Genomic DNA, 18632 nt, shown 5'->3' on the forward strand with positions numbered 1-18632 from the left:
AGTCACAGTCAACTTCAGAGATCAACAACAATTGCCCCTCTTCCAGAGCACCAGCACACCATTTGTGCAGCAGCACATTGTAAGTTTGGATATCAGCCACTGCATTTACACCTTGGTTCCTGTACCAATAGGAAACCCCCAGCTAGCTCTAAACGCTACACAGTAGGAATAGTTCGCTGGAAGAAAGTGACCATTGTGTTAAATCTGCCTGTAACATGCTGGAGCAGTTGATAATAATTACACTACCTCAATGGAAGTGTCCAAAAAACAATACATCTGTCAAGGATCTCAAGGCCAAGATCTCTAGGTTGCAGATACAATAATAATTATACATACTTCCATTAGATAAGGAGCTATCCTCTTGATCACAGCTCAATACAATTTGCTGAAAAACATTTGCTGAAAAATTAGTCATATCAGCAGCATGGGAGCGGCAATGGGGGTAGGCGAAACATTATATTAAAAGGGACTAATAAGTATCTAGCAGTATACTATCTCCGAGGTGAAGGACATAGGATTCCAAGAATGAAATCTTTTACTTCTAGAGCTAGCTTTTAGCATGATCAAGGTCAGACGAAATATTCCTGGAAAAATATAGCTTCTCATTTGATAGTCTTTGGTGTTTTGTTTTGTTTTTTACCAACACCTGCAGTACATTTGTTGTGCAACCAAAGTGTTTGGTCTATGGATTACAATCTGAGAGCAAAAAAGACATAGCACGGTCTTGAATCCCTATGGGCATTCAAGGCTATTAGATATTACAATTATTATGAACATCTACCTTAAACATATGTGAAGGGCCAAACGACACATTACATGAAAATGTGTGTTGTATCATGCTAGCTTGGTGACCCTTTTGAAAAACTGAAAAGCTCTACCTTCCTTACAATGCTCAGACAGTCAGCTGGACCCAGAGTGGATGCATATCTAGGACTTAGTCAGATATGACTGCCAGGCCTTGTATTTGCACTCCAATGTATACCGACAGGGCTGGGGAGTAGAATTGCTTTGAAAGAAAGGCAATTTTAAAAAAATATAATAATAAACAAGCAAACTCTTTTTCTGTTTACTATTTCTTCTGTTGAAACTTTCCACCCAGCCATTTCCTCTCCCCAATTTCTGTCTGCTGAAATCACCTTCAAATCACCCTCAAAACAACATTTCCTTTTTAAAAGCAGCTGTTAAGGTTTTAATACGCATCTGTGCACATAACATCTACTTAAGGTCTTAGATGAATGCATTACCTCAAAGACAGTGCCTTATCTGACAGGAACCCATGAATGAATATCCAGACACAGGAATCAAGATTACATTTGGCTTTTCCCCTGCGTGCAAAGAGAGCAGATAAACATGCTCATGTGTATCAGTTCAACCAACTTTTTGGTCCATGAAATACATATCAAGAACAGATTTAGCAAATTCAATAGTGTGGACAGAAAATCAGCTAAACACCTGGTAACACCTGATAATGGCATTTTCTTCTTGTAGAGTGAAGCAGAGCCAGCGTGGTGTAGTGGTTAGAGTGCTGGACTAGGACCGGGGAGACCTGAGTTCAAATCCCCATTCAGCCATGATACTAGCTGGGTGACTCTGAGCCAGTCACTTCTCTCTCAGCCTAATCTACTTCACAGGGTTGTTGTGAAAAAGAAACTCAAATATGTAGTACACCGCTCTGGGCTCCTTGGAGGAAGAGCGGGATATAAAATGTAATAATAATAATAATAATAATGAACAACAGGTTTATGTTATGCTCAATTAACAATATTGGTATACATTGTAATGGTGATGTCATTGCTTTTTTCTTAAATGCACCTTGTTGCAAACACATTTACTGATTGCTTTGGATGCTTCTGCATCTATTATCATCTGTCATTTAACAGCCATGTATTAGGACTAATGTGCTACCAACTCCTCTCATCTTCTATAGGAAAAAGCTTAATTCTTTAAGCCAAGGGTGTAAGAAGAGGTCATGAGGTCAACTTAATCGTACAAATAATCTTTGCAATGTATAAGCAGATCCTCCAGCATGCTTATCTCCTGGGTTTAGGAGAGTTATCTTAGTTAAAAGGCAGGATTAGTGTTATCAGGCCAGTGTTTTAAGTTTTAGGAGATAGACTATTGATCATTACAGGTAGAATGTTGGCTTGGACAAACAGCACATGAAAGATTCCCAATCAGTCCCTTATAAATTAAACTGACTGCTCTTTTAGTTAGTTAAGAGCTTTTCTAGAATACAAATTCTCATTATCAGTTAGATAGGAATGATGAAAAAGGCATATGCAATCTATAGAATCTGTACATGGTTTCAATGGGATAAGTGCCATCCACTCTATATTTCATAAAACAAAACTGTGACTCTGTTAGAAAATAGTCTGACATGAACTGTTTGTAAAGGGGCTGCTTTGAAATGCATACACAAAGTTAATATGGATGTGATGGAGAACCATTAGAGTTTTCGCTTTGAAGCCAGCAAGAATAACACATTAGAATGAATTCCAGGGATTCATTAATTAAACGCACAAACTGCTATCATTCATTACTAGGGGTTAATGCAACAGTTAAATTTTTGTAGAAAGAAACACAAACAAAACTTTAAGAACATAAGAACAACCCTGCTGGATCAGGCTAAAGGCCTATCTAGTCCAGCATCCTATTTCACACAGTGGTCCACCAGATGCCTCTGGGAAGCCCAAGGCAAGAGCTGAGGGCATGTCCTCTCTCCTGCTGTTGCTCCCCTGCAACTGGTATTGGCACACTGCTTCTGAGGTTGGAGGTGGTCTATAGCCCTCAGACTGGTAGCCATTGCTAGACCTATCCTCCATGAATTTATCTAAACCCCTCTTAATCCCATCAAGGTTGGTGGGTGTCACCACATCCTGTGGCAAAGAATTCCACAAGTTGATTATGTGTTGTATGAAAAAGTACTTTCTTTTGTTGGTCCTAAATTTCTTGGCAATCAGTTTCATGGGAAGACCCCTGGTTCTAGTGTTATGCAAGAGAGAGAGAAATTTCTCTCTATCAACTTTCTCCACACCATGCATGATTTTATAGACCTCTGTCATGTCTTCCCCAGTCGTCTTTTTCCTAAACTAAAACTTTGTATATTCATGCATAAGACAGAAACACTGGAGATCGGATAAACTTTTCTTTGTGAAGCAGAATCCAGTGAATGTCAAGGCCACGCCCAGGCTATGCCCAGATCTGGCCAGGCTTTCTGAGTTCAGCTGCTGAATCCTGGAAGGCTTCGAGCCTAAAGTGAAGCATGCAGAAGATATTGTTCTGCTGAGTAGACAAAGGCAAAAAAACAAAGATTGATGCTAATAAGATCCTTTCATTTAAGATCTTGGAAGCTTAATTTTAAAAAAACTTTAAGATTATTATTATTATTTGCCTAATTTAGAAATATCAAAGCAAGAATGTCCAGAGATGTTTCATTAATGCAAAGTATTATAAGATTTGACTTTTAACTTCCCTTTTCTTGTGCTGTTATATTCAGTTATACACTCTCCCATTTGACTGAGCTTATTCTCCCACGTCCATGAAATGGCATTTCCCCAGAGCTCCTTGTTCAAGATCACTTCAGCACAGATTAATTGTTTTACCACCTTGATTCCTCACAATCAGGATGTTAAAAAGCAGTAAAAGGATGCAGTTGTGTCTCTCTTTCGATACCCATTTAGGAGTGGGTGGTATTTCTAAATTAGGTTCATCATTGTAACTACATAGCAGATTATTCAAGATTATTGTGATTAAATGTATAATTATTATTGATTCATTATTCCATATTATCCCCCCATCTGCTGTAAAACAGAGCTAGAGTCCTACTTGCTGCAGAATGCAGGTGAGGGAGGCTTAAACAGAATGGACAATGGCAGGATTGGTGTGGGAGTCAGCTGCAGTTTCTGAATAACGTCTTGCTACCCTGTAACTGTTAAAACACTAAATAAAAATAAATAAAACAGTTGCTCTCTCTGGGTCAGGGCCTGTCAACACTAGTCCTCACATAGCCCACCTCCACCTTTCTCACCCCCTTCCTTCTCCCATTAAACTAGTCAGTAGATGTTTCCCAGCTTCAGGACATGAAGGGGAAATTATATGTGCTCGCTAGGAAACCACATAATGTTGCTCCCCAAGCACTTCCTATTCCAGTCTGTAAGTCGTTTGGAAGCGATGTTCAGGTCGCTAATAAATCATATGATAAAACATACTCTGATTGTATCAGCAGTCTTCATAACTGGGAACCAGATAAACTGTCATATTTAGGACTGTAGATTTATTATTTCATTTTCTAATTTCAATGGGACTTCTTTGAGCAAATTTAGACAGGATGTCATCCACTGTTACAACACTGATGTCTTACAGGACGATGGAGAGCCCCTGAACTGACTGAGGTTTGCCATCTTTTTTATTGCCAAGACTGGTAGCCAGCCCTAAGTTTAAAAAGTCAATGAAGCTAGTAAAATATTGAATAGGTGGCCATCCTTGCTAACATGGCATCCTTGCTATCCCCTGCTAACACCACTTTTAACGTGGTGATTCTCTTTATTTAGCAGGGGGAGAGTAACTGGCCCTATCCAGTGACCTCCAGTGACTGTTGCTGGTCATCTTATGTTTCCTTTTAGATTGTGAACCCTTGGGGACAGAGATCCATCTTATTTATTTATTATTTCTCTGTGTAAACTGCCCTGAGCCATTTCTGGAAGGGAGGTATAGAAATCGAATAAATAACAATTATAATAATAATCCAATGTATTGTCCCAGTCAGCCGGTTTTTGTCTCTAATATTGAAGCCACTTGATATTTGAAGTTGAACAATCCCACTGAAATCCTTGACAGTGTGATATATGGTGCTACAGAGGACTTCTTTGTGATCAGGCTTGTAACAACACAAGTGAAGCAGGAGAGGCACCATCAGAAAGGCGAGTGGTTAGAGCAGGTACTAGAATGTGATTGGGGGCACTATGGACTTTTACTAGGGATTAAAAAAACACCATCCAAATATAATTGGGAAAAGACAGCCTGGGTAAATAGCAGGCTTGTGAGTCATTGTGACAGCAGCAGGCAATAAATCAATCCCCTCATTCTACCCCCAACTATTTCCATTAGTAGAAATACCTAAACCTCAGCTAAGCATGTCCCCACTCCCCAGAACCAATGGGCTTCATAGCCACACGGCCAGCTTTCTCTGTGGGTTCAGCACTTACCTGCAGAGATTCTCCCTGTGATTTGGAATTCTGCGGTAAGGGGGGAAAGAAGTCAAAAGATAGAAGTAAAAGGTAGGAGAGAAGGAAGAAACAGGTGGCCTCAAAAAGGAGATATGGAGAAGGTGAGGGAAGCTATGCCAGGACCAGGGAGAACCTAGAAGAGGAGGAGGACAAAGAAGAGCCTTCAAGAGACTGAAACAAGCAGAGGTGCAGCTACGTTATTTTGGACCCCGGACCTAATGAGCTTATGGGGTCCCCATGCAAAATAAGCATCCTCTCTCTATATATACATTTCACCACCAACAAACCCACAGATCTGGGCCAGAGTGCATTTGGATGGGGAGGGGAGGACTATACAACCGCCCAAAAGATCCATACATCTTCTTGATCATTCACCCCAAACCCACAGATCTGGGCCAGAGTGCCAGAAAGAAAGAAAAAGACTGTGCAAGCCCCAAGGAATACACATAGCTTCTTCACCATTCACAACTAACTAGGACAAAACATGTGTCCCTTGCTCCACTACTCAGAAACAACATGGACATATAGTACATTCATGAGGGGGTGGGATTAAAAACACAATACATTCCTCTTGCTTCACAGTTCTCATGCAGACCTTTTGGATCACAAACCAACTTGAGAAAAGTGCATTTGTTTTAAAAATGTTGTTTATTCAGATATAAGACTTCCACTTTCACTAGAGGTGAAGTACTGTATGGACAGAGATAACTCATTATGGCAGTTTTACTGAAGTGGGGAAAATTCATTAAAATCACAGGATTGACCAATTTCCTTGAAATGAAAATACAGAGTCCTGCCATATTGGACTATATGTGTGCCCAATTTCAGAACTCTAAGCCCAGCCATTCTGGAAATGTAATGGGTTGGGCAAAAGGGTGGCTAGTGTGGAGGGGGCATGTTGCACTTTTTTTTATGAAGGTAAAGGGCAGATTCCTTCACATGGTGGTGGAATGATGGTCCAATGGCCAGAGGCAGGTGAGACTTCAGTTCCAGAAGATTTTGTAATTTTCTGCCATGCAACAAGCCCTTTATAGACTTTGACTTTTTTGAAGTTTTTTTAAAAAATAAAAAAATCATTAAAAATCAGTAATTGTCTGACTCACTTCAAAATCACTGCAAAGAGTACTGCTACCCTGTGCTACATCTGAGCCCAATTTCAGAACTCTAGGCTAAGCTATTCTGGAAATATAAAGTGGGTGAAAAGGGGTGATGTTTACCGCTTTTTAATGAAGGCAATGGGCAGATTCCTCCAGATGGGAGTGGAATGATGGTCCAAGGGAGAGCTTCAGTTCTGGAAGTTTTTGTAATTTTCTGCCATGAAACAAGTCACTTCTAGGACACTTTTTGGAATTTTTTTAAACTTCAAAAAATCATTAAAAATCAACAGATCAACTGATCTGCTTAAAAACCAATACACAGATTATCAGAATCTGTCCTACATCTGTGCCAAATTTCAGAACTCTAGGCTAAGCCATTCCAGAAATAGAAAATGGGCCTTCTTTTCCCTTGGGGAAAATCATGGAGCCCTCTAGGAGAGAGTAAGTACACAGACCTGGGACTCCAGGTGCATGCCTAACAGCATCCCTGGAGTCAAGGGTCAGATGGGAAAACAGACAGAGGCAACGTGAAAGCAAACAAGGGATGAAGAACAATGAGGACTAAGATTAGGAGAGAGCACCAGTGTGGTGTAATGAAAATGCCAGACTAGAGCCAGGGAGGCCTAGGTTCAAATCACTATCCAGCCATGGAGTTCACTGGGTGGCCACGCTCTCTCTCTCATTCTAACCTACCCTCACAGTGTTGTTGTGAAAGTAAAATGGTGGGCGCAGAGAGAAGAACTGTGTGTGCTTCTTCTAGGAATGGTAGGATAAAAATGTAGTAAATGACTACATAATAAGGGTTTTTAATGGATGCGGAGAAAGGAAGGTGGCCCAAAGGCAGCAAGGACAAGGAAAAGAGGTTCTGCCTGACACTCTGCTCACCCACCCGCTTAGCTAGAGCTATGGCTGCCTTTCTATACTCATTCATCCCACCAGTTGAGGAACATCTTGTTAATATGTTTACAGCAGCAAGCTATTGATCTTTAGGAGTCTTAGCAACAGGATATGGCAGCAAGATAGTGGGCTTCAAAAAGGATTAAACAGTGCATATATCTTGTTGCTAAGGATGCCTTATTTGATAAGGGACTGGTTGAAGTGGTCAACAAATAGGGCATTCATATCATGTGCTTACATACAATCTTGTATGTCTTCAGAACAAGCCATAGTCATATGCAACATGCTAGTCCAACTCCTCTGGTTTGCTCTTCCTATTCTACGCTGAAGCACTTTCAGAGGTTCTCCTTCCATTCTGCTGGAAGTCTGATAATGAGAAATTGCCCTTTTGATATTTGGATAAATCACAGTGTTAATACACTCATTGTTTCTACTCACAGATTTCTCACTTTAAAATGCTGCATTTCAACTTGGGCTTCTCCCTCTCCACCACCCCTCACTTTGACAAATCTTCCCCAAATTCTTTGACAGATAATCCCAGTTGACTGCAATGACATTGCCTGGATGTCAGAATTGATGAAGAGCAGACCCCCCTACTGTATAACTTAACCAGATCCACTGCCAGTCAAAAGCCCAGAACTATAGCCTTCCTGCAGGCAAATCTCCTAATGCAGTTAATAAAAGTTTTTGCTTGGAAGAAGACTACTAGATAGATCAGGACTTCTGGTTATTTAAATTCCTGTTACTCCTATGAAGCAATTTTCTGTCACTTTTCAAATCCCAGGTAACAAATTTCCATCCAGTTTGCAGAGAAGCTAAGATTTTAGCCCATGTGCTCAGAGGCACTATAATTATCGGAGCTGCTCTATTCCCAGCCATTATTTATTTGCAAGCTTTGTATATAAGCTGTAGTCAAAATTATTAGGCATTTGCCAAGGCGACTATACAAAACAGTAAGATACAGAATGTGATCATGTTTTCACTGGACTAACCCTGTTCAATTTTTTCCCCTGAACTGTGAGAAACCTCACTTATTTACTGTACTTGGGTTTTCACTTGGGAAGAATGTGTACTACTACTACTTTGCAGTTTGTTAAACTGATCTCAAAGTTTCACAAATTTCAGATTAATTATATATATATATATATATATATATATATATATATATATATAAGCTCTCCAAACCAGCATGGTGTTGTGGTTAGAGTGCTGGACTAGGAATGGGAGGCCCGAGTTCAAATCCCCATTCAGCCATGATACTTGCTAGATGACTCTGAGCCAGTCACTTCTCTCTCAGCCTAACCTACCTCACAGAGTTGTTGTGAGGAGAAACTTAAGTATGTAGTACACCACTCCGGGATCCTTGGAGGAAGAGCGGGATATAAAATGTAGACGACGATGATGATGATAACCAATGCTCTCCAAACTTTTGATAATTGGTATCAATTTTTTTTAATTCCATAATGGGAGACTACATGTGAGCACTGTAAAAAATTCTCCTTAGGGGTTGGGGCCAGTCTGGGAAGAGCATCTGTGTACTTGCATGCCGAAGATACCAAGTTACCTCCCTGGCATCTTCAAGATAGGGTTCAGAGAGACTCCTGCCTGTAACCTTGGAGAAGCCGCTGCCAGTCTATGTAGACAATCCTGAGCTAGATGACCAATGGTCTGACTCGGTATAAGGCAGATTCCTATGTTCCTATTTTTCTGGATTACAGTTGAATGTACCTTTAACAACAAACAACTTTATTTGTTGGTTGCATCATAACCAACACTTTGGCTCGCAAAGTGTACCTTCAAGTACGTACCCAGAAAAACACATATATTTCTGTAGTCTCTCTGTCCCCACAACGATAAGTTCCAGGGGCAATACTATAGGTCTTTATTTCCTTTGGATGAGAGAGCACTAGAGACTTGGGATGTCTGGGTAATCTTTGCTTTATGTCCAAATATACAAGAGCAGCATAGTGAACGCCAAGACTCTGTTAGAGGTCAACGGCACCACCTGTGTTGTGCTGTTGATTCTCAGGGAGACTGTTATGCAGCCCCTCCCATGGCTGCACCACCAGTTAACTGTGCTTAGGGGCTCTTAGTTTTCTCACTCTGTCCATTCCAGCTTCAGAACTGTTGTTTTGCCAGGACTGGCCTCATCCTCAGGTGAATTGAGAGAGTAAGCCCAGGCAGCAGATTATCAGAGGACAAGGGGCTGGCAGCTGCTTCCTCAGCCTCACCTGCCTGCCACCACTGCCTCTTCAGAGATGCACCAACTCACTCTTCTCTTCTCCTCCAGAGTTCTGCTCTGCCCCCTCCTTTTCAAACACAGCACCAAAAAGGAGAACAAAGTGGCTCTTTGCATATTGCTGCTGAAACATGTGTAGCAGCAGGCAGGTGACAGGCTGGACCAGAGGCAGGTGTGGTCTTTGGCACTTCACCTCCGGTGCCCAAAGATTTTGAGCCACCTCAGTGTTTTGCACATGCACATCCTCAGGGCGCTGGACTCTGCGCCACTCCTCCAGGTGAATTTCCCAGGCAGGAAACATCCCATAGTTCACCCATTTCAAACTGACTTTCGGGTGGGCTATGGGGTGGAGGCTGCCTTGGTTGGCTCTTCAATTGGAAATTGACAGAGGGAGTGTGACTCTGTTGGTCCTTCTGAATCTCTCGGCGGCTTTCGATACTATTGACCTTCTAGAACATCTGAGGGGACTGGGGGTGGGAGACACTGCTTTGCAGTGGTTCCGCTCCTAATCATTGGCAGATTCCAAATGGTGTCTCTTGGAGACTGTTGTTCTTCAAAATCTGAACTTTCCTATGGTGTCACTCAGGGCTCCATATTTTCTCCGATGTTGTTTAACATCTACATGAAACCACTGGGAGAGATCATCAGGAGATTTGGTGCAGGTTGTTATCAGTCTGCTGATGACACCCAAATCTATTTCTCCATGTCGACATCACTGAGAGAAGGCATAACATCCCTAAATGCTTCCCTGGAGGCAGTACTGGGCTAGATGAGGGATAACAAGCTGAGACTGAATCCAGATAAGACACAGGTACTTATTGTATGGGGTCAGAACTCAGGAGACAATTTTGATCTGCTGGTTCTGGATGGGGTCATGCTCCCCCAGAAGGAACAGGTATGCAGTCTGGGGGTGCTTCTGGATCCGAACCTCTCCCTGGTGTCCCAGGTTGAGGCGGTGGAGAGAGGTGCTTTTTATCGGCTTTGGCTGATACACCAGCTGCATCCATTTCTTGAGATGAACAGCCTCAAAACAGTAGTACATATGCTGGTAACCTCTAGGCTGGATTACTGTAATGCCTTCTATGTGGGGCTGCCTTCGTATGTAGTCTGGAAACTGCAGTTGGTTCAGAATGTGGCAGCCAGGTTGGTCTCTGGGTCATCTAGGAGAGACCATATTACTCCTGTGTTGAAAGAACTACACTGGCTGCCGATACGTTTCCGGGCAAAATATAAAGTGCTGGTTATAACCTATAAAGCCCTCAACAGCTTAGGCCCTGGGTATTTAAGAGAATGTCTTCTTCGCCATGAGCCCCACTGCCTGTTAAGATCATCTGGAGAGTTTGTCTGCAGGTGCCGCCAACCCATCTGGTGGCTACTTGAAACGGGCCTTCTCCATTGCAGCCCCTGGACTCTGGAATGCGTTTCCTGTTGAGAAAAGAGCCTCCCCATCTCTGGCAACTTTAAAAAAGGCACTGAAGATGCATTTATTCACCCTGGCTTTTAATTAGATCTATAGTTCTAAAAAAAAACAACCCTCTCAATACTGGGTTTTAAATGTTTTTAAATTTTTAATGTTTTAAATTATTTAATTGTTAAGTGATTTGATGTTTTCTTTTAATTGTAAATCGCCCAGAGACGCAAGTTTTGGGAGGTATAGAAATGTAATAAAATACATACATACATACATACATACATACATACATACATACATACATACAATAAAGCCTATCTATCACATCGACTCCGATCAGGTGTCACTTTAGGGAAAACCATAATGACAGACCCAAAGTAATCAAGACAGTGCAAACTCATAACAGTGGCTTACATGATGAGGGAAACTGCTCAGAATAGTCCCACTGAAATTAAAAGGACAAGTTAGGCAATGTCTAACTATTCGGAGTAATGTTATCATGTCAGCCAGTATATGTATTTCATCGTCAACTTATAGAACAATGGGCAAGCTTTGTATCTGAAACATGGGGGTTACCCAGTAAATATTGCCTCCTGGCACCCCATTTCCCCTTTGTACAGACAGGGCTTAGGGATCAGACAATGCTTTAATTTGATTGATTGATTGATCATATTTTTCTACTGCCTGATATGTGCATCTCTAGGCTTAGGGGTCAGACAATGCTTTAATTTGATTGATTGATTGATTGATTGATCATATTTTTCGACTGCCTGATACATGCATCTCTAGGTGGTGTACAAAGTAGTGATGATGGGCTAGGGGTTTTCTCCTGCTGCCAACTGTAATGTGGGCTCTGTCAGAGAATCCTGGTGCACCCTTATTCTCTTCCACACAATGGTGTTTGCTCATAAATACTGGCAGAGAGGCAGGTAAGCAGTCCTGGATGGGGTCTTTCTGTTCTACAGGGCATAGAGTGGTGGATGCCTCCAACATGGTGGCTTCCTTTCTCAGGGTACACTTCAGCCCCTCTGATCACACACAGTGTGGGAAACACTGCCCTAAACATTTGCACGGATGCCCCACTATTGCCTTTGTTTGGAGCTGGTCCATTACAACTGAACTTCGTTAACTGCTCCATTTTGCAAGTTCAGGTTAAAGGCACCAGCTAGTACGGGATAGTGAATAGCAGCGATAGCAGTGTCTGGTGAGTAGCAGGGTTCATATTTCTGCTCAGCTCTACTCATGGAGGAATCTCAGGTGTCATTCACCTGGAGCAGTGGGGCAGAGTTACTACCGGTATCACTGTTAGACTGCATGATGCCCTTCAATGGCAGCATAGAAGGACAGCCTTCAGAAAAGGCGAGTGGGCATTTGCAGGTCAAAATCTGCTGTTCCTTGAAAATTTACGGCAGCATGTGCACATTCCAGTGTTTCCCGAAGCTCTTTTCATCAACTCCTCTTCTTTCACTTAAGCAGCATTCATAATGATGTTGGTTGATGTAAAGGCCTAAGGTTAGGAGGAACCTGTCCATATGTCAGATACAAATGTGAAATATAAAGACTTATTGATGCCCTGCACCACTTACTATCAGTGTATGATCAGCCCCAACACAAAGACATCAATAAAGGGGATCAGCTTAACCGGACGGGATAATAGCACAGGGAAGCAATGTATCACAGATGGATGGCTCTGACAGTGACCATAAACCTTTGGATCCTGCCTAGCACCCACAAGGACAACAAGAATCTTCACATCTGGAAGGAGGCCAGTGAAAGAGTCACTAAAAATTTTATTTATTACTGCCCACCCCTGAAAAGCATTCCCCAAGAGCCAAGGAAAACAGCAAGATTTTATACAAGCTATTGGGAGGCGGGGGGCGGGGGGGGGGAGAGAGAGAGAGAGAGAGAGAGAGAGAGAGAGAGAGAGAGAGAGAGAGAGAGAGAGAGAGCACACTCTGCTGATCTAGAAAGTTGCTTCTCGGACCATAAGGACAACATTTGCACACATCTGTTTTGATTGTCTGTTTGTTTATACATAAATGAAATCCTTGGATCTTACTCACCAGCAGGAATACCAAAAATTTTAAGGTACTGGGGCGAAGAATTAACATTAGAATTAACATAGAATGTACAAGGGAAGAAGTATATAAGCATTGGCTCCCACTGAAAAAATCCAAAGTAAAAAGAATGCACAGATATCACAGATAAGATTAGAACTTTGGAAGATAAACGTAAGCTAACAGGCAGCAAAAAAAAAGTGTTTTGTTTTGCATCCACTCCCCACTTCTCAAAAACAGTGAGGCAGAGTCCTACTTGGGTGCTGGTTTCCCTTTGACGAGAGACCACGGTGTAATTGTAATATTTGGTTTATTTACCAATATACAACATAGGAACATAGGAAGCTGCCATATACTGAGTCAGACCATTGGTCTATCTAGCTCAGTATTGTCTTCACAGACTGGCAGCGGCTTCTCCAAGGTTGCAGGCAGGAATCTCTCTCAGCCCTCTCTTGGAGATGCCAGGGAGGGAGCCTGGAACCTTCTGCTCTTCCCAGAGCGGCTCCATCCCCTGAGGGGAATATCTTGCAGTGCTCACACATCAAGTCTCCCATTCATATGCAACCAGGGCAGATCCTGCTTAGCTATGGGGACAAGTCATGCTTGCTACCACAAGACCAGCTCTCCTCTCCCAAGCGGAGCATTCGATGGAGCTGAAAAAGCAGAACATTCCTATAAGTCAGCAACAGGTTACATCCACTCCCAGAGAGCAGACCCTTTACTCCCAGGTGCTCCAGCTTTCCTACTCAGCTGCTTCATTTTAGGTTCTCCATAACTTCTGTCTTTCTCCTGGAGGGTTTCCACACAGGGCTGTTACCGTGAATCTGCTTCTGAAGAGAGTGTGTATATTCACACACTGGCCATAATTACCCTGAAGTCCTTTCTCTGGAAGCACCCCACACACAACTCGGGCTTTGTCTTCTGAATTCTAGCTTGTTCCTATGTATTTCCGGGTTTTTTAAATCCTGGATTTAAGCTAGTTTTTCAGAATACACTGCAGCAAATGCCAGGGAGAGGCACTGACTAGAGTCTTTACATCATCACTAACATGACAAGAGGAAAGCACTCTTTAGGAATGCAAATAGAACTTCCTTGCCTAGATGCGAAGAGTGTAAAAAATGGTTTTCAGGAAGCAAACTATTTGAAAGTTCTAGTTACAAAACCTCTGTGTATGTTCAAGTTGATTTTTTGAACAATATTAGTCTGCTTGCTTAAGGTTTTCACTGATTTAAAAAGAGGTTTTACCAAGAAACTGATGTAAAGCACACCACACATGTGTTGGGGAAAAGGGAAGAAATCTGTTAGTGCGGAGTTTCTTAACCTGGGCCCCCAGATGTTGTTGGATTACAACTCCCATCATCCTCAGCCACAAAGGCCATGTCTGGGGATTATGGGAGTTGTAGTCCAACCACACCTGGGGGTCCAAGGTTAAGAAACCCTGTGTTAGTGTATACAAATGCTCCCAGTCTAGGATATTAGGTTTTGAAGGCAACATAGTGTTCCTCCCCATGGAGCTCCCAAACAAACACACAAACACACACACTCTCTCCCCATTGGCTAGAGGGAAAACACGGAGGCATGCAATGTGAACCTGCACAAAAAGAAAACCTGAGAGCAGAGGGGAGGGGCTGCTTCCCTAATGCTGCAAGCATAATGGAGGTGGAGGTGTCCAGCGACTCCTCTTGTGTGGTTAGGGTGGATCAGTTCCAGTTTGTGACTCCTGAGGATGTAGACAAGCTGATTGGAATGGTGCAGCCTACCACCTGTTCTCTTGACCCTTGCCCAACATGGCTTATACTATCTGGCAGGGCAGTTGTTGTATAAGGCCTGGTAGAGATCATAAAGGTGTCTCTGAGGGAAGGTAGGATGCTTCCAAGTCTTAAGGAAGCAATTATTAGACCACTTCTGAAGAAGCCTACCTTGGATCCCTCAGAGCTGAGTAACTACAGGCCTGTCTCCAACCTTCCATGGCTGGGCAAGGTAATTGAGAGGGTGATGACCTCCCAGCTCCAGTCTTGGAGGAAACGGATTATCTAGACCCATTTTAAACTGGCTTCCAGGCTGGCTATGAGGTGGAGACTGCCTTGGTTGGCCTGATGGATGATCTCCAACAGGGAATTGACAGAAGAAGTGTGACTCTGTTGGTCCTTTTGGACCTCTTGGCAGCTTTCAGTACTATCAACCATAGTATCCTTCTGGAGCGTCTGAGGGGGTTAGGAGTGAGAAGCACTGCTCTACAATGGTTCTGTTCCTACCTCTCAGGCAAGTTCCAGATGGTGTCCCTTGGAGACTGTTGTTCTTCAAAATCTGAACTTGTATATGGTGTCCCTCAGGGCTCCGTATTGTCTCCAATGTTGTTTACCATCTACATGATACCACTGGGAGAGATCATCAGGAGATTTGGTGCAGGGTGTTATCAGTCTGCTGATGACATCCAAATCTATTTCTCCATGTCAGCGTCATCGGGAGAGGGCATAACTTCCCTAAATGCCTGCCTGGAGTCAGTAATGGGCTGGATGAGGGATAACAAACTGAGACTGAATCCAGATAAGACGGAGGTACTCATTGTATGGGATCCAAACTCGGTAGATGCTTTTGATCTGCCTGTTCTGGATGGGGTCACACTTTCCCAGAAGGAACAGGTATGCAGTCTGGGGGTGCTTCTGGATCCATGTCTCTCCCTGGTGTCCCAGGTTCAGGTAGTGGCCAGAGGTGCCTTCTATCAACTTTGGCTGATACGCCAGATGCGTTCGTTTCTTGAGATAGATGACCTCAAAACAGTGGTACATCTGCTGGTAACCTCCAGACTGGATTACTGTAAGGCGCTCTATGTGGATCTGCCTTTGTACTACCAGAAACTACAGTTGTTTCAGAATACGGCAGACAGGCTGGTCTCTGGGTCATCTAGGAGAGACCATATTACTCCTGCACTGAAGGAGTTACACTGGCTGCTATGTTTCCGGGCAAAATACAAGGAGCCGGGTCTCACGATCAGTGAGACCCGGTTTTTGCAGCTAAGCGGGCGGGAACCCTGGGTGGCCAGATTGGCTGCCCACACAATTGCCAACTCTGTAACAGAGCCAGTGGGAGCTGGGGAGCTGCACGGCCCCTGGAAGCTCCAGTATGCCTTGCGCGAGTGCACAAGCATACTGGGGAGACCCTTGGAGCCTGGAGGTGGCTTTTCGCCTACCCTCTGGGGGCCTACTTGTGAGTAACCGTGGTGTGGAGCCGCGCCGTGGCTACCCACGATTTTCAAAACCAGGTTTGCGGACCACTCGCTCAGCAAACCTGGTTTTAGTGCAGGGGTATTTAGGTGGGTTACCTGCCTAGGAACCACCGGGCTCGCAGCCGAGCCCGGTGGTTCACACAAGGGAGCGAAATCGGGCTAGCCTCCGTTAGCCCGATTTTGCTCCATCGTGTGAATAGCCTCAAGGTGTTAGTTATAACCTATAAAGCCCTAAACAGCTTGGGCCTTGGGTATTTAAGAGAACATCTTCTTCGTGATGAACCCCACCACCTATTGAGATCAACAGGAGAGGTCCATCTGCATTTGCCACTGGCTCGTCTGGTGGCTACTCAGGGACGGACCTTCTCCGTTGCTGCCCCGAGGCTTTGGAATGCGTTCCCTAGTGAAATAAGAGTCTCCCCATCTCTGACAATTTTTAAAAAGTCTTTACAGAGGCATCTGTTCACCCAGGCTTTTAACTGATACTGTTTTGATTGTTTTATTGTTGTTTTAGAATATTGTTTTTAAAATTTTAAATTGTTGTGTTTTAAATTTCTTGTTTTTGTTTTTAACTAATGTTTTAATGTTGTTTTTATCTTGTTGTAAACCGCCCAGAGATGTAAGTTTTGGGCGGTATAAAAATATGTTAAATAAAATAAAATAAAATAAATAATTCCAAGTGGCTTCGGTCATCATATACCCTGAGAGCTGGAAGCTCTGTGTGGGAAAGCTCCTGGTCAGTCAGCTATAACTCTTTCATTCAATATGCATACACCTCTAGTTGGGGACAGAAGGAGGGGCAAGAGGCCACCTTACACTCCTGCGTCAGTCCCTCCAATAAAGTTAAGCTAACCACTTGCTGCCCCAGGAGTGTCAAACTGCAGCCCTCCAACTGTTGCTGGCTACAACTCCCATCATCCCCAGTCACAGTGGCCAGTAGCCAGGGATGATGGTAGTCCAACAACAGTGGGTGGGCTGCAGTTTGACACCCCTGTGCTAGAATCTCAACACTGGCTTTCCACTACCCTGGTGAGGGGAGTCATTCACACCTCTTTCTGGAATATTCCTCCCTCCCGCCATCTGCCGCTCAAACTATTAGTTCTCTCCCCAGCATAAAAGGTTGCCAGCTAACTTTCATAACTTCAAAACAATTACAAGATACAGGAAACTCCTGTTAGAAATAAAGACAATGGAGTTAATAGACACTAATGCCACCTAATGGCACAGTGAGGAAATGACTTGATTGGCAAGCCAGAGGTTGCTGGTTTGAGTCCCCGCTGGTATGTTTTCCAGACTATGGGAAACACTTATATCGGGAAGCAGCAATATAGGAAGATGCTGAAAGGCATCATCTCATACGGAGTGGGAGATGGCAATGGTGAACCCCTCCTGTATTCTACCAAAGACAACCACAGGGCTCTGTGGTCGCCAGGAGTCAACATCAATTCGACGGCACACTTTACTTTAATGGGAGTAAGAGCAGGCAGACTTTTGGCTAAGTTACTCTCCCAAAAACTTTTTAAAAAGTCAAGTGCCCCACGAACAGAAGTGGAGTATAAACTAAAAAAAAAACCAACCTCTGACACCTTTGCACAATTCTAATAATTATACTCATCAAGTAATCTCACCAAGGAGCACACAGAAACTTTTCATCACACCAGTGTTCCCTCTAACAGGAATTCCCAGATGTTGTTGACTACAACTCCCATAATCCCCAAGCAAAAACCATTGCAGCTGAGGATTCTGGGAGTTGTAGTCAACAACATCTGGGAATCCCTGTTAGAAGGAATACGGCAGCACACTAATACTCCTGCATCGTTATCAACCAAGCACAGAGCTTATCTGAAAACTCCAACAACCTCAGCAGAAGTGCAAAATATCAAAAATTACAAGACTGCAAGTCAAGATGGATTCCTGGAAGAATTCTACAAAAGGTTTAAACAAATATGGGCAGATTATCTTGTGGACCTCTTCAACAGTGAGAATAGATAACAACAACAACCACCCCACCAACTTGGAGAGGTGCAGATAGTTGTATCTATCTAAACTTGGGGGAGGTAATACCACAGTTGAGTTTTATTAATTGATCTTGCTTTTGAATCAGGAAGCTAAATTCACATCTCTACTAGCAAATGCATTAAAGAACAAGACTACAATGGGTTACTGCCAAGATAGCAAATACTTAGCAGCAATGTATGCAGAACAGTTAACATTGTACATTTTGGTCAATAACATAATATATCTCTTATGGCTCTAGCCTTGTGGAGAAAGGCTAGAGCTATAATGTGGAGAAGGCCCTTGATTGCCTGGAGGGAGATTTTCTTTTCAAATCATTATAGAAAATGGATTTTGGATCAGGTTTTCTGCATGTAATCAAGAGATTATACGCTGCACAGTGCACTTACTTCTCAAGTTAAAATGAATGGCTTCTTCCACCCAGAAGATTTTGCAATAAACCAGGTACAAGGCTGTCTTTGCAC

The sequence above is a fragment of the Hemicordylus capensis genome, chromosome 1 (genome assembly GCF_027244095.1).
Source record: "Hemicordylus capensis ecotype Gifberg chromosome 1, rHemCap1.1.pri, whole genome shotgun sequence".
NCBI classification, from domain to species: domain Eukaryota; kingdom Metazoa; phylum Chordata; class Lepidosauria; order Squamata; family Cordylidae; genus Hemicordylus; species Hemicordylus capensis.